This window comes from Delphinapterus leucas, chromosome 2, assembly GCF_059928025.1.
Source record: "Delphinapterus leucas isolate spDelLeu-1000000601 "Yukka" chromosome 2, BTC_Dleu_Yukka2, whole genome shotgun sequence".
NCBI lineage: Eukaryota > Metazoa > Chordata > Mammalia > Artiodactyla > Monodontidae > Delphinapterus > Delphinapterus leucas.
Genome location: NC_143130.1, coordinates 106,101,255 through 106,114,528, shown reverse-complemented (window position 1 = coordinate 106,114,528; position 13,274 = coordinate 106,101,255). Strand labels below are relative to the sequence as shown.

The 13,274-nt window shown below is 38.9% G+C and overlaps 1 protein-coding gene and 1 long non-coding RNA gene across 11 annotated transcripts in view; one reads left to right on the top strand and one right to left on the bottom strand.

Moving 5' to 3' along the window:
* Positions 1-13,274, top strand: part of LOC115803651 (sal-like protein 2) — a 900,219-nt gene that overhangs the window by 735,667 nt on the left and 151,278 nt on the right. The gene's annotated exons all lie outside the window — the stretch shown is intronic.
* Positions 541-8,437, bottom strand: LOC111171298 (uncharacterized). The gene is made up of 3 exons (XR_016391645.1): positions 6,853-8,437; positions 2,008-6,688; positions 541-1,884 (listed from the first exon to the last, which is right to left on the bottom strand). It is a non-coding gene; the product is annotated as an uncharacterized LOC111171298 (long non-coding RNA).

Sequence of the window (13,274 nt, the reverse complement as noted above, 5' to 3'; positions counted from 1 at the left end):
AAAATAATACAAAGCTTTTGTAATCAAAACAGTATGGTACTGGACTAAAAACAGACTTACAGGCCAATGGAACAGAAGACTCCAAATTATTATTTGTGATTTGATTCATATTATATGCTTAAAAAAACTGCCCTCCAAAATATTGTAAAAAGTTTACACACACAGAAGTTAAGCCTCCCTGAATTCAAAATTGCATAATTTCTAGTGGCAGAAAAATGAGTCATTCAAAATGTTGAGCCTGGAAAGCTGCCTCAAAATAAACTAACAAACAAAAATTAAGAAAAATACAAAGCCTTAAACCTCAACCTCTCTACACATACACACACACACACACACACACACACACACACACATGCAAATTTAAAGATTTAAAGACAAAATTAATCTGAGAAAAACTAAAGAAAATATGAGATAAAATTTTATCATTTTAGAGTGTTACAGATTCTTAAGCATGAAATATAACTCAGAATCCATAAAAGAAATTTTTCAAAAATTTAATACATACTATTTTTAAAATTCTGCCTGCCAAACAAGACCATAAACAAAGTCAAAAAGGTTATATTAAACTTTTTTAAAAGACACGTATATGTGACAGTCTTATGACAACTTTCTTAACATAGAGAATGTCCTTTAAAATCTATATTTAAATGACTATAACACAGTAGGAGATGGGAAGATATATGAATAGACAATTTATACAAAAATATATAAATGACGTTGAAATGAAACGAAGCTCCATCTCATTCATGAATATTAGATTATTAAATTTTTTTTAAAAAGCCTAACTGATAAGCAACAGTCCAGAACCTTAGTAATACACAAGGTTTGGGGAAAATAGATATTCTGCCTAATCATGACTATTGGTGGTAAAACTTACCTAGAAGAAAATTTAGTTGAATCATATAGACTGAGTATGCTACTTTCTGAATAATAATTTTTTCCTTGAAGTGAATAGTTAATTATTACATTTTAAAATTTTAATTATTTTGGCTTACTTACTTATATGTGGTGTTGCTCAATTCATCAATGGCTAACTTCCAATTTTCTGCTGGGTTTGGGAAATGATCACTGCTTGTTATAGAGGCACTGGTAGAGAACATGGGTAGTCTGCTGCTTATTTATTTTCAGTTTTCCTATTTTCAGCCTTCACTCCCTGAATGCCCTCAAAACACACAAACACACACAGCACCATCCACCCTAATTATTCGAGTGTAATTAATGCTTCTGGTTTCTAAACCCTTCCACAGGGGTACAGCACACATCCAAGTGCTTCTTGTTTCTTCTTACATTGGCCCCAAGTCTCATTGTTTATGTGACTTTACCTTGAAATTACTTTGGCCCTGGATGAGGAACTACTGATGTCAGACTCTTTTTTCAAAATCACTAATGAAGAGCTGGGTATGGGGAATATTCACTTCTTGTTCTTATTCTCTAGAAATTTGTATGAGTTTTGTGTCAACCAGAGACTGAGGGACAAACCACCATAGACTGTGCCACAGAGTGGATCAAATGGAGAGACACTCAGCCTCCAGGCCCCTTGTTGCCACTCAAAGAGTTTGTGCTCAGCTGCCCCTGCGGTTCCCATCACTGTGTCACTCAGAGCACAGTAGTACACAGCCGAGTCTGAATCTTGGACTGAGGCTTTCTCCAAGTGGAAGGATTTTGATTCTTTGTGGTATGTGGCTTCAAACTCCTTATTGGTTCCCTTCTCATTGTCCTTCATGGCTTTCAGAAGGACCTGTGGACCTTCTCCAGGATATTGAACATACCAGAAAGTAATGGGGTACCCAGTGGCTGAATAAGTGCAATTTATGGTCAAGGCAGCCCCTTCTGGAAGAGTCATTTGGCCATCCATCTGGGTCACTGAGTCTTCACGGGTTTGTCCTGGGGAAAAATAAAAGAGTTCTGTATCATCTTGGGCATAAAGCTCTGGGATAAAATTATGATGAAAGGTTTTGTTGACATAACAGAAGAAAGAATCCAAATTTTTAGAGGCATTTTGCTTACCAAGCACTAAGAGTATCACAGTCACTAAGCCTGGAGAAGAGTTCATCTCTAGAGTGTCTCCTGAATAATGTCCTTGACTCTTCACATGAAGAAATATTGAAGTCACAGTGAAGTGATAAACCTAAGCCTAGTTTCAGACAGGAAATGTGTTTGTGTTAGGAAACTGCACCCCCTGGTGGACAGACACTGAAATGGGATGCACGTTTCCTGGTCTCCTCAAGTCAGAAAACTGTTATCCTTGACTTCATTCATGAGGTACATGCCAGTCTTCAGGTGGTGCTTGGAAATCTGATCAAGAGCTGTCATAACTTCTCAGGTCTGTTTTGCTCTTAGGACCCTGCCTGACATGGAAGTTCTTTAACAGAGCATCCCAGGTATTTCTGCAGCTGAGAAGATATCAGTTTTCTTAAGCACTTTATATAGTACTTTATATTCTCAGGTATCCATGGTGGGCCAGCCTATAATCCACTGAATGTCAGAAAAGAATCTGAGGTTGATTACAGAGGACGTAATAAGAAGCCAAATCAGTACTGAGTGAATCTCTGTGTTTCAGCATTGTACCCCAATTTATAGAGCAACAGTGACTGACATGTATTACATGCTCACTAAATATTTGTTATACCAAACAAAAATAATGAATCAAGGGTCACTGATTGAGGAATCACTACTACTTGAAATATAATATTTTATCGGTCTCAAAATAATATCTTTCTAATAAAATCTTTTCAGAGGAAAAAGCCACACTATCTTATCAATAGTCAAAGAATCCTGAATTTCAGAATCATTAAAATGGGAAAACAAAATCATAATTGAAATGATCAAATCCTTATAGAATGGTCTGAGATCAATGTCTTATTCTCCTACTATTTTCTTGACTCCAAGATAAAAGGGTTGTCCTATGTGAATCAGACAAGTACTAATCTTATACTCTTAGTGAATAACCTCAAGGATGCTTTCTGTTACCATCCATCGGCCATATTTTATTGCCAAACTTTAATCGAATAATTTTCCTCCACTGGGTTAGGAACTCTAAAGATGTGGATTTGTTTCAAAAGCCTCGAGCATGAGTTAGGACTCTCTTTTTTCCCAGCTTTTCAAATTATTAAAGACATAGCTGATATTCATACAACAGCTGATAATAGAATCAATGTGTAAGTGATTTAAAATTACAGATTCTGGGATCCCACAACTAACTTCATGAATCATACATTCCAGGATTGAGACCCACAACTGTGTAATTTTTTTTTTCCCTTGGCCCTGCTGCACAGCTTGTAGGCTCTTAGGTCCCCACCCAGGGATTGAATCCGGGCCCTCAGCAGTGAAAGTGTGGAGTCCTAACCACTGGACTGCCAGGGAATTCCCACAAGTGTGTAATTTTTTAAAGCTCCCAGATGGTTTTGTTGCAGCCAGTCTGATGCCAGTTTATAAGGTTTCATTTGTGATCAGTGTCCTAGACCGAGATGGTCATCAAAGATCAGGGAGTAGGGCTTCCCTGGTGGCGCAGTGGTTGAGAGTCCGCCTTCTGATGCAGGGGACACGGGTTCGTGACCCGATCCGGGAAGATCTCAGATGCCGCGGAGCGGCTGGGCCCGTGAGCCATGGCCGCTGAGCCTGTGCGTCCAGAGCCTGTGCTCCCCAACGGGAGAGGCCACAACAGTGAGAGGCCCGCGTAACGCAAAAAAAAAAAAAAAAAAAAAAAACGGAAGGTAAGATTTTTTGAGTTAAAAATTTTTAAGACTTTTAAAATTGATTTTTATTGGAGTATAGTAGATTTACAATGTTGTGTTAGTTTCTGCTGTACAGCAGAGTGAATCAGTTATACATGTACATATATCCACTCTTTTTTAGAATCTATTCCCATGTAACTCATTACACTCTTTTTTAGATTGTATTCCCATGTAGGTATTCAGTAGAGTTCCCTGTGCTATACAGTAGGTTCTTATTAGTTATCTATTTTTTATATAGTAGTGTTATATGTCAATCCCAATCTTCCAATTTATCCCTCCTCCCCATTTCCCCCTTGGTAACCATAAGTTTCTTTTCTACATCTGTGATTCTACTTCTGTTTTGTAAATAGGTTCATTTGTACCATTTTTTTTAGATTGAACATATAAGCAACATCATATGGTATTTGTCTTTCTCTGTCTGACTTACTTCACTCAGTATGACAATCTCTAGGTCCATCCATGTTGCTGCAAATGGCATTATTTCATTCATTTTTATGGCTGAGTAACGTTCCATTGTATATATGTACCACATCTTCTTTATCCATTCCTCCATTGGTGAACATTTAGGTTGCTTCCGTGTCCTGGCTATTGTAAATAGAGCTGCAATGAACACTGGGGTGCATATGTCTTCTTGATTTATGGTGTTCTCTGGATATATGCCCAGAAGTGAGATTGCTGGATCATATGATAGTTTTAGTTTTTTAAGGAACCTCTATACTGTTCTCCATAGTAGCTGTATCAATTTACATTCCCACCAGCAGTGTAGGAGGGTTCCCTTTTCTCCACACCCTCACCAGCATTTATTGTTTGTAGATTTTTGGATGAAGGCCATTCTGGTCAGTGTGAGGTGATACCTCATTGTAGTTTTTGTTTTGTTTTGTTTTGTTTTTTGCGGTACATGGGCCCCTCACTGTTGTGGCCTCCCCCGTTGTGGAGCACAGGCTCCGGACGCACAGGCTCAGCGGCCATGGCTCACAAGCCCAGCCGCTCCACGGCACGTGGGATCTTCCCGGACCGGGGCTCGAACCCGTGTCCCCTGCATCAGAAGGCGGACTCTCAACCACTGCGCCACCAGGGAAGCCCCCCTCATTGTAGTTTTGATCTGCATTTCACTAATAATTAATGATGTTGAGCATCTTTTCATGTGCCTCTTGGCCATGTGTATGTCTTCTTTGGAGAAATGTCTATTGAGATCTTCCACCCATTTTTTTGACTGGGTTGTTTGGTTTTTTGACATTGAGCTGCATGAGCTGTTTGTATGTATTGGAGATTAAGCCCTTGTTTGTGCATTCATTGGCAAATATTTTCTCCCATTCTGTGGCTTGTCTTTTCATTTTGTTTATGGTTTCCTTTGCTGTGCAAAAGCTTTTAAGTTTCATTAGGTCCCACTTGTACATTTTTGGTTTTATTTTCATTACTCTAGGAGGTGGACCAAAAAAGATCTTGCTGTGATTTATGTCAGAGAGTGTTCTGCCTATGTTTTCCTCTAAGAGTTTTATATTATTTGGTCTTACATTTAGGTCTTTATTTTCATGTATGGTGTTAGAGACTGTTCTAATTTCATCCTTTTACACGTAGCTGTCCGATTTTTCCAGCACTACTTAATGAAGGGACTGTAAGACATTCCTTTTAAGATTTCTACTCTACACAACTGCTTTCGAAATGCAAATAGAAGAGGCAGTTACGATACAAGATCACTTAGCAACCACCCATTACCATTCAAATTTTAAGACACTGAGAAAATGGGGTTAGAGGTAGAAGGAGGAAATTTGAGGGAAGGAGTATTTGGGATTGTGTAACACTGATTGAAAAAGAGGGCCTGGAGGTGTCCAAAATGTGCCACATGATGGCAAAAATACTTTTGAAGGAGTGGTGCAGTGAAGCGCAAGAGCAGAGAAACAAGATAATTCATACTCTGCTTCTCACAGTGTCCTTTTAAGAACCACTAATTATTGATCTTTTTGTGGATAAGACTGATGGGAGGCAGGTAAAGCTTACATTATGGTAATTGAGCTATTCCATGCTAGAGGTGTTAATAAGATGGAATGAGGATTAGCACAAAGTTTGTGACATATCAGGCACCTTAGAAAGTAAACAAGTGTACCATTAACTCAGCTAACAAAACTAAAATAAATGAGTTCATTAAATGGTATAAAACTGCATAATATTCAAAAAGAGGAAAATCACAAAAAGATTTCACAACCTTCCTTATTCAAAACAATACCTGTAATATAATATATATTCAATAAATATTTCATGAACTAATTGAAAATCCAAAAATTCACGCATATTTTTACTAATTTTTGAATCAGATGTCTCTGAATTTCCTTAGTCAATTCTTCTAGCTCATTCTAATCACTAAATGGCAAGGATTTTATGTGGCTATTTTTTGTCTTCAATAAAAAATTTGAACCCAAATTTTCAGGGGTAAGGTTGTTTTTGATGAATGATAGCTCTAGACATGGTCTACGAACCCAGAGAAATATGTTCTTAGAAGGAGTGTTTTCCCTCTAACCCTACACCTGTGCTGCCACAGCCCTAGCCACTTCCTGTCTGTGAAGGCAATTCCCTGCCCTGGTCCCTATAGCAGGCAGATGTATCAAGCAGAGCCCTGGGTTGTGGTATACCTGCCTCCAACACGCCTCTCACTGTGGGCTCACTCAGTGCACAGAAATACACTGCAGAGTCCTCCAGCTGTGAAGCTGAGATGGCAAGTTTGATGGATTTGTTTGCCTTCTGGAAATTCAGTGAGTAGCGACCTTCTGTTGCATTTTGCTGGTTATAAGAGTCCTGACGAATAAGGAGAATCATCGCCCCACTGCTGGGCTGCTTGTACCAGTATAGACTATAAGTGAAATCATTTGTGTCATATATGCAATCCAGGGTCACAACCTCCTTCTCCTGCACTAATATTACTGGTTGGTCTTGAGTTACCTTCTGGGCAATACTGGATCCTAAGGGAAAAAAAAGCAGAATCAGAAGTTTAAGAATAAGTACTGTGGAACAAAGAAATTCTATTTTACACTCTACTGCCCCTTCTTCCCAGGGTGCCCATAACCACCTGTTTCCCCAGTCCTTAGGTCCTAGAGGGGTAGAGTCCCACTGGGGCCATCCTTACCTAGCCACAATGAAGCCATGACCACCTTCAGAAGGCTGGAGAGAAGCATGTTTGAGGTCTTCCTCTAGATGGAAAGTGTCTTCTTCAATTTCAAGGCTCTGCAAGGTGAGGTGAGCCTGACAGGGTGAGGGAAGAATTGCTGAGCTATGTGTTGCTGCTGCCCCACAACAGGAAACAGCGGTTTCCTGGAGGAGCAAGTTGATGTGGGTCATGTCAGCTTCTCTGTGGACTAGGTGAGACTCTCACTCAACCCAGACTTCCTTTTGCATTAACCAGCACTTCAACTGATAGCAATTACATCTGAAAATGAACACGAGGTAAATTTGTTATTGAAAGGGAGATTGATGATTCGACCAACTGCTGTGTTTAGTTGTTGCGTCTGTGATGGAACTTATTTTAAAATACTACATATAATGGATTATGGAAACAACCTAAGATGTAATGATCATGTATCCTTACACCTATGTATGCTTTTCTTTCACCTAAGGTAGAAATAAATCACTTTATGATAAGAAGGCAAATCTCTTTAGACTAATTACTGCAGCTTCTTCCACCTATATATTGATATAGCCATCAATATAATTATTCACCACAACATCTGTCCAGTTACCTATCTTGGGACCTAATAGCAGGAGAAAAGATAATCTCCCTTTGCAGAAGACTAGAATGAAGCTTGCAGACATGGAGTCCTGTCACAGAGGTCCCCTTCTCTTCTCTATTAGTTTTGACAGCCCACCTCTGTTCAGAAAGGCCAAAATAGGTGCCAGAGTTTGGTCATTAGGTTATCAAACCTTTGAATTTATATTTTTCCCATTAACTCAATTGGGATCCTAAAGGAGCCACAAGAAGCCCCTATATTCTGTGCACCCAGCTCTAAAGGCAATATATTGCAGGTGACATCATACACCTCCATAAGACAGCTGATCATAAGTTCACCACTGATTGTAATAAACCTTTCCTTGTGTATGAATGTAAAAGGAAAGCCATGCCTAAGGATATTACTAATAATTACATGGCAAACAACAAAGACCCATTGCCTATCATGGCCTACCCCTTAAAGTTCAACAAAACTTACACTCCTTGTCTCAAAATAATTACAGCCTTGGCTAAATTTGTTGAAGCATCTTCAGATCTTGCTCCGGAATCTCCATTTAAATCAGATGGTACTACATACAGTACAAATTGTTCTCCAATCTAAAACACTCAAACTTTGTCTACCTGTTAGTTGACTAATCATAAAATATTAATTTCTCCGCATATTATTCAACTTTGTTACACTTCTCAATTAAAGGATCTCATGATTGTACTTCTGTTATTCAAAATGCCTTCATGTCCGGAACAGATCGTTTGGACACTCTCATACAAAATTCTGAATTGACATGTTTTTAAAATAATCTTACTTTAAATATTGAAAAGAAAAAATACCAAGCTAGTTACGCAATAGCTACTCTAAACTCCCTTTAAAACCAGTCATTAGCAGGAGCAAAATTAACTCAAGTAACTGAACTTGTGGATCTCTCTTGGATGTATTAAATTACAAAATGTATACATACAGTGTTAGTTATAGATTTTTTTTTTTTTTTTTTTTTTGCTGTACGCGGGCCTCTCACTGTTGTGGCCTCTCCCGTTGCGGGGCACAGGCTCCGGACGCGCAGGCTCAGCGGCCATGGCTCACGGGCCCAGCCGCTCCGCGGCATGTGGGATCTTCCCAGGCCAGGGCACGAACCCGTGTCCCCTGCATCGGCAGGCGGACTCTCAACCACTGCGCCACCAGGGAAGCCCTAGTTATAGATTTTTAACACAGTTCACGGCTTCCAAATACTAGGAAGACAATGAGGTTTTTTAATCATCTTAACCTTTTCTTAACCTTCTTGTGTATCTCACGTATGCCTATTAAAAATGGATGCCAAATGAATTATTTGATGTCTTCATGTTACTGAAAGAAATTTTTTTCATAAAAACCAACTCTCACAGTGTAAAAGACTCTGTAGAAGCTAGGAAAAAATGCTTGAACAGATTATTATGCTAGGCATCCCTTTCTGACTTAATCCTTATGCAAGCACCTCTTCTAGAACATAAAGAGAAATCCATGGAGAAGTTCAATAATTCCATCTTCGATGCACAAAATTTGGCCCGAATTTTGTAAAGAATCATTACGAATGATTGATTTGTTGGATTCATGAGGACAAGATATATGAAAGCCAGGACAGCTGTCTGGTGGAGCCTAATGATCTCCGATGAACTCTTGCTAAAGTCCTCCAGAGAAAAGACATCACAGTAGGGACATATTGGCTGCAACATTAAACAAACACTGGTGGGGAAACTTCTAGGATGGCAAAGAATGGGGTCAGTTCATGCCTTTCTTGGAGCAAACAAACTCCCATAAAAATCTGTAAAGGTGGGATATGAACTGGAATACTGTCCCAAGGAAACATTTGGGGTATTTTGAAAAGGAGTTAAACAATTGCTTTTTCCCCATGGGTTATGAGTATGTACTAGTAGTAGTATTTTTATTTCTACATGGGTTGAAGCAGTGTTTTGTCAGAGAATCCACAGCACTCACCATAGTTGAAAATCAACTTGATATTGTGTTTACTACCTGTGCCATTTCAATGTATATCTATATAGGGGAGCTATAGAAAGTTTTGGCCCTCACTCAGAAATTTTAGTACTCTTATCATCCCTCTATCTTCTGAAGAAGTGGAAAGAACAAATGGAATATTAGAACTGAAATGAATTACTGTATCAGACACCCTTGGACTACTATGGCCTAATGCATTATTAATTAGCCTTGGCCCCCATGGCCCTGCTTTCTTCCCCTCACAAAGTCATATGTTGTCTCACTATGAACTGGTCACTGATAGGCCCAGGTAACTCACAAGGTCCCAAACGGCACGTATTCCAATCTTTCACAAACTGAACTAAACTAGATAAACCCAATGTAATCAGTCCTTTCATCACAGGCAGAGGTTGATTTTTTAGCCTTTCATTTAATCAGCTTTTACATGACATTAACCTGGGTGACTGGATGCTCTGCAAGATACCCAGAGAAAGACTACCATTGAGCTTGCAGAAATGACCTTATTAGGTACTATTTGTTACCAATTCAGCAGATAAAGTACAAGAAATACATCCTGTGTTACATGTGCACCAACTAGCATAACATCATGCTTCCTTAATTGACAAGAATTGAAAAGTTACCCACATTAGAAATACTAAACTAAGGTTCTCCGGGGAATGGTCAGAAGTAGACATTCTATAGAAGATGAGGCTGACCCACGATCCTTAAAACAAACATATAATTGCCTAAAGTATACATCTCCATCCAAGACCATTAGAAGAGGATTATCCTAGATGTTTGGAGATTGTCACACTCTCCTTTGCATTCTTTTGTTTTTCATCTTTTAGAGACATCTTCCCACTTTAATGGTAGAATGTTATATATTTCTGATTTTCCTGACGTCCTCTTACCAATAATATAACTTGCTAAGGTATGGCTTTATTTGAAAAAATACCCATCCTAATGCAAATGTTCAGCCCTACAAAGATATTACTATTGCAACAAAGTTAAAGAATTATTGGATATTTCATTCAGTGCCGTCCAAGAAAAGCCAAATAACAGCTATACCCCAATCCGTACTGCTAGAGTAAAATCTTCATCAATAAAATCAGCCTTAAAGTGTGATAAAAGTATCTAGTGATAAAAATTTAGGATGGAGTTTGTGCAACTAAGCTTGTATACAGAACATGACTCAACGTGATTATAGGATATGGTCTAACCTTCAGCACTACCTCTCCATTATCAATTGCCGTAGTGTTTTTCATAGAATTATAAATCAAATATCCACAGGAATTCAAACACTTGAAATGATGAGCTCTTCCCATAAAAACAGAAGTTCAAAACATCAGGGTTAGAAAACACTGAGTGTGTTGGCAGAGATGGAAATGACACCTGTGTCCAGTGGCATGCGCTTCCTCTCCCCGAGATTCAGGCATCTCAAAAGGTTGTAGGGCTTCCCTCGTGGCGCAGTGGTTGGGAATCTGCCTGTCAATGCTGGGGACGCGGATTCGAGCCCTGGTCCGGGATGATCCCACATGCTGCGGAGCAACTGGGCCCGAGCGCCACAGCTACTGAGACTGCGCTCTCGAGCCCACGAGTGACAACTACTGAAGCCCGCAAGCAGCAAGGAAGACCCAAGACAGCCAAAAATGAATAAATAAATAAATATTTTTTTTAAAAGGTTATATATTGTATGGTTCTATTCATATGCCATTCTTTTTATTTATTTTTTTTAAGCTGTGTTGGGTCTTCGTTGCTGCGCGTGGGCTTTCTCTAGTTGCAGCGCACGGACTTCTCATTGCAGTGGGTTCACTTGCTGTGGAGTATGGGCTCTAGGCGCACAGGCTTCACTAGTTGCAGCACGCGGTCTCAGTAGTTGTGGCTCGCAGGCTCTAGCGCACAGGCTTAGTAGTTGTGGTGCACGGGCTTAATTGCTTCACGGCATGTGGGATCTTCCCAGACCAGGTCTCGAGCCCGTGTCCCCTGCATTGGCAGGCGGATTCTTAACCACTGCGCCACCAGGGAGACCCCCATATGACATTCTTAATAAGATAAAAATATGGAAGAACAGACCAGTACTTGCAAAGAGTTAGGAATAGGGGAGTTTGTAATTACAACAGGATAGCACAGGGGAGTTTTGGGGAGCAATGAAACTGTTCTGTATAATCATGTGATGGCTACATGATCTATACAATGTATTAAAATTCAAATAAACAGAAATGTACACCAAAAATAGTCAACTTTTCTATATAATTACTTAGGAACAAAAATTTAAAACACTAAGTTCAAAATGACAAAATAGGGCTTTTGTAAGTAACTGAAGATGTTACTGCAAACTTCACCGCCTTCTCTTGAGCCTGGGAAGCCAGTCTGGGTGCTGACAGCCTCCCTTTTTCTTCCTTTCCCTATGGCGGTGTTGACTGCTTTCATTTGTCTTGTTTCTCCCGAGGCTGCAGAATGGGGCCGCCTTCTGCACACACTCACTGTCTTCAGAGACAGTAAGAAACAAATACACTGACCATAGGGGAGGTTTAAAGCTCGAATGTGTCTGAATCTGAGCTGTGACTGACTCTGCACACTGCATAGAGCTTTTTTTTTCACTTCTGTTGAATAAATTCTCACCTAACTACTGCAAAGCAGGAAAGCCCATAGTAATTGCATCCACTCTCTCTTCTGACTTGATTTAAGAAGAATAAATCAATAAAATATAAGGAGCTAAATCCAAAAGATACCATAATGTTAGCTGAATCAGCCAATTGCAAAAATCCAAACATATTAGATACTCACATTAATGTGGAAAAGATAGTGGTGTGTTGAGTTCTTTGCTCATATAATATGGGAAAGGATAATTCACTCCATTATCAGCCTTGGAGGAAATGGACCAACTAAGAGTCACCTTGCTTCTCCTGGACAGGAGCTAGTGATTACAATGAGGGAAATAATCAAAGCCGGTTGAGGTGTTGGGCTGCAATACTAGTCTTTCTTGTTTAGATGTATTAAATCTGATTTAGTATGATGACTTTCCCTATAAGAAAAAAAAGAGTTTGCAATTTACTAACAACCATAACTCAGACAAGAGGCATCATTCTTACCATACCAGTCATTAATTATATACATCCTGAGGAAGAATATGAGGGATCTTGAGAATAGCCTACACCTTGACCAGGTGTTGCAGAACTAGGGAATTAATTATTTATGCAACTTCTTTCATTCCATTGATTTAGGTACAACACTAAGGAAACAACATTTTAAAAGAGAAGGTTATGCTTAGTAATGTTTAATCCAGTCAAAGCATGAAGATGAGGCAGGAGATTTGTAGCAAGCTGTCTCTAGATTAGCCATTAGTCCAAATGCCTTTAGGCAAGCCAGTATAATAGTAAGGGGCTGATAAATACATATAAAAAAATGTCCCATATACCGCAGAAAGAAAGATTTCAATCATAATGGTAACAAAACATTACAAGTCTAGGAATAAATTTAATTATTTTAAGCAGTGCTTTACCGAGAATTAAAGACATTTATAAATAGCAATAAATAGTATGTTCTTAATCAAATTATCAAATATACACGTTAAGGAGTTTTGTTCTCCACAAATCAATTTATAATTTAATTCAATTACAAAGTTTAAATCAAAATATGAATAAATAGCAGAATTCACCTTTTCTTATTTCTTTCATAAACATCTACTGATAATCAACTATGTGAAAAAGTTTGTGCTAGGTACTACAGATAAAGCAGCAAATAAGACACACAACTCTGTCTTCTAAATTCTATGCAAGAGTAAATGTAAACAGATACTTACAGAATTTCGTAAAGAGAATAGATTTGTGAATTTTATATAAAGCTCACATTCTCAAATCAC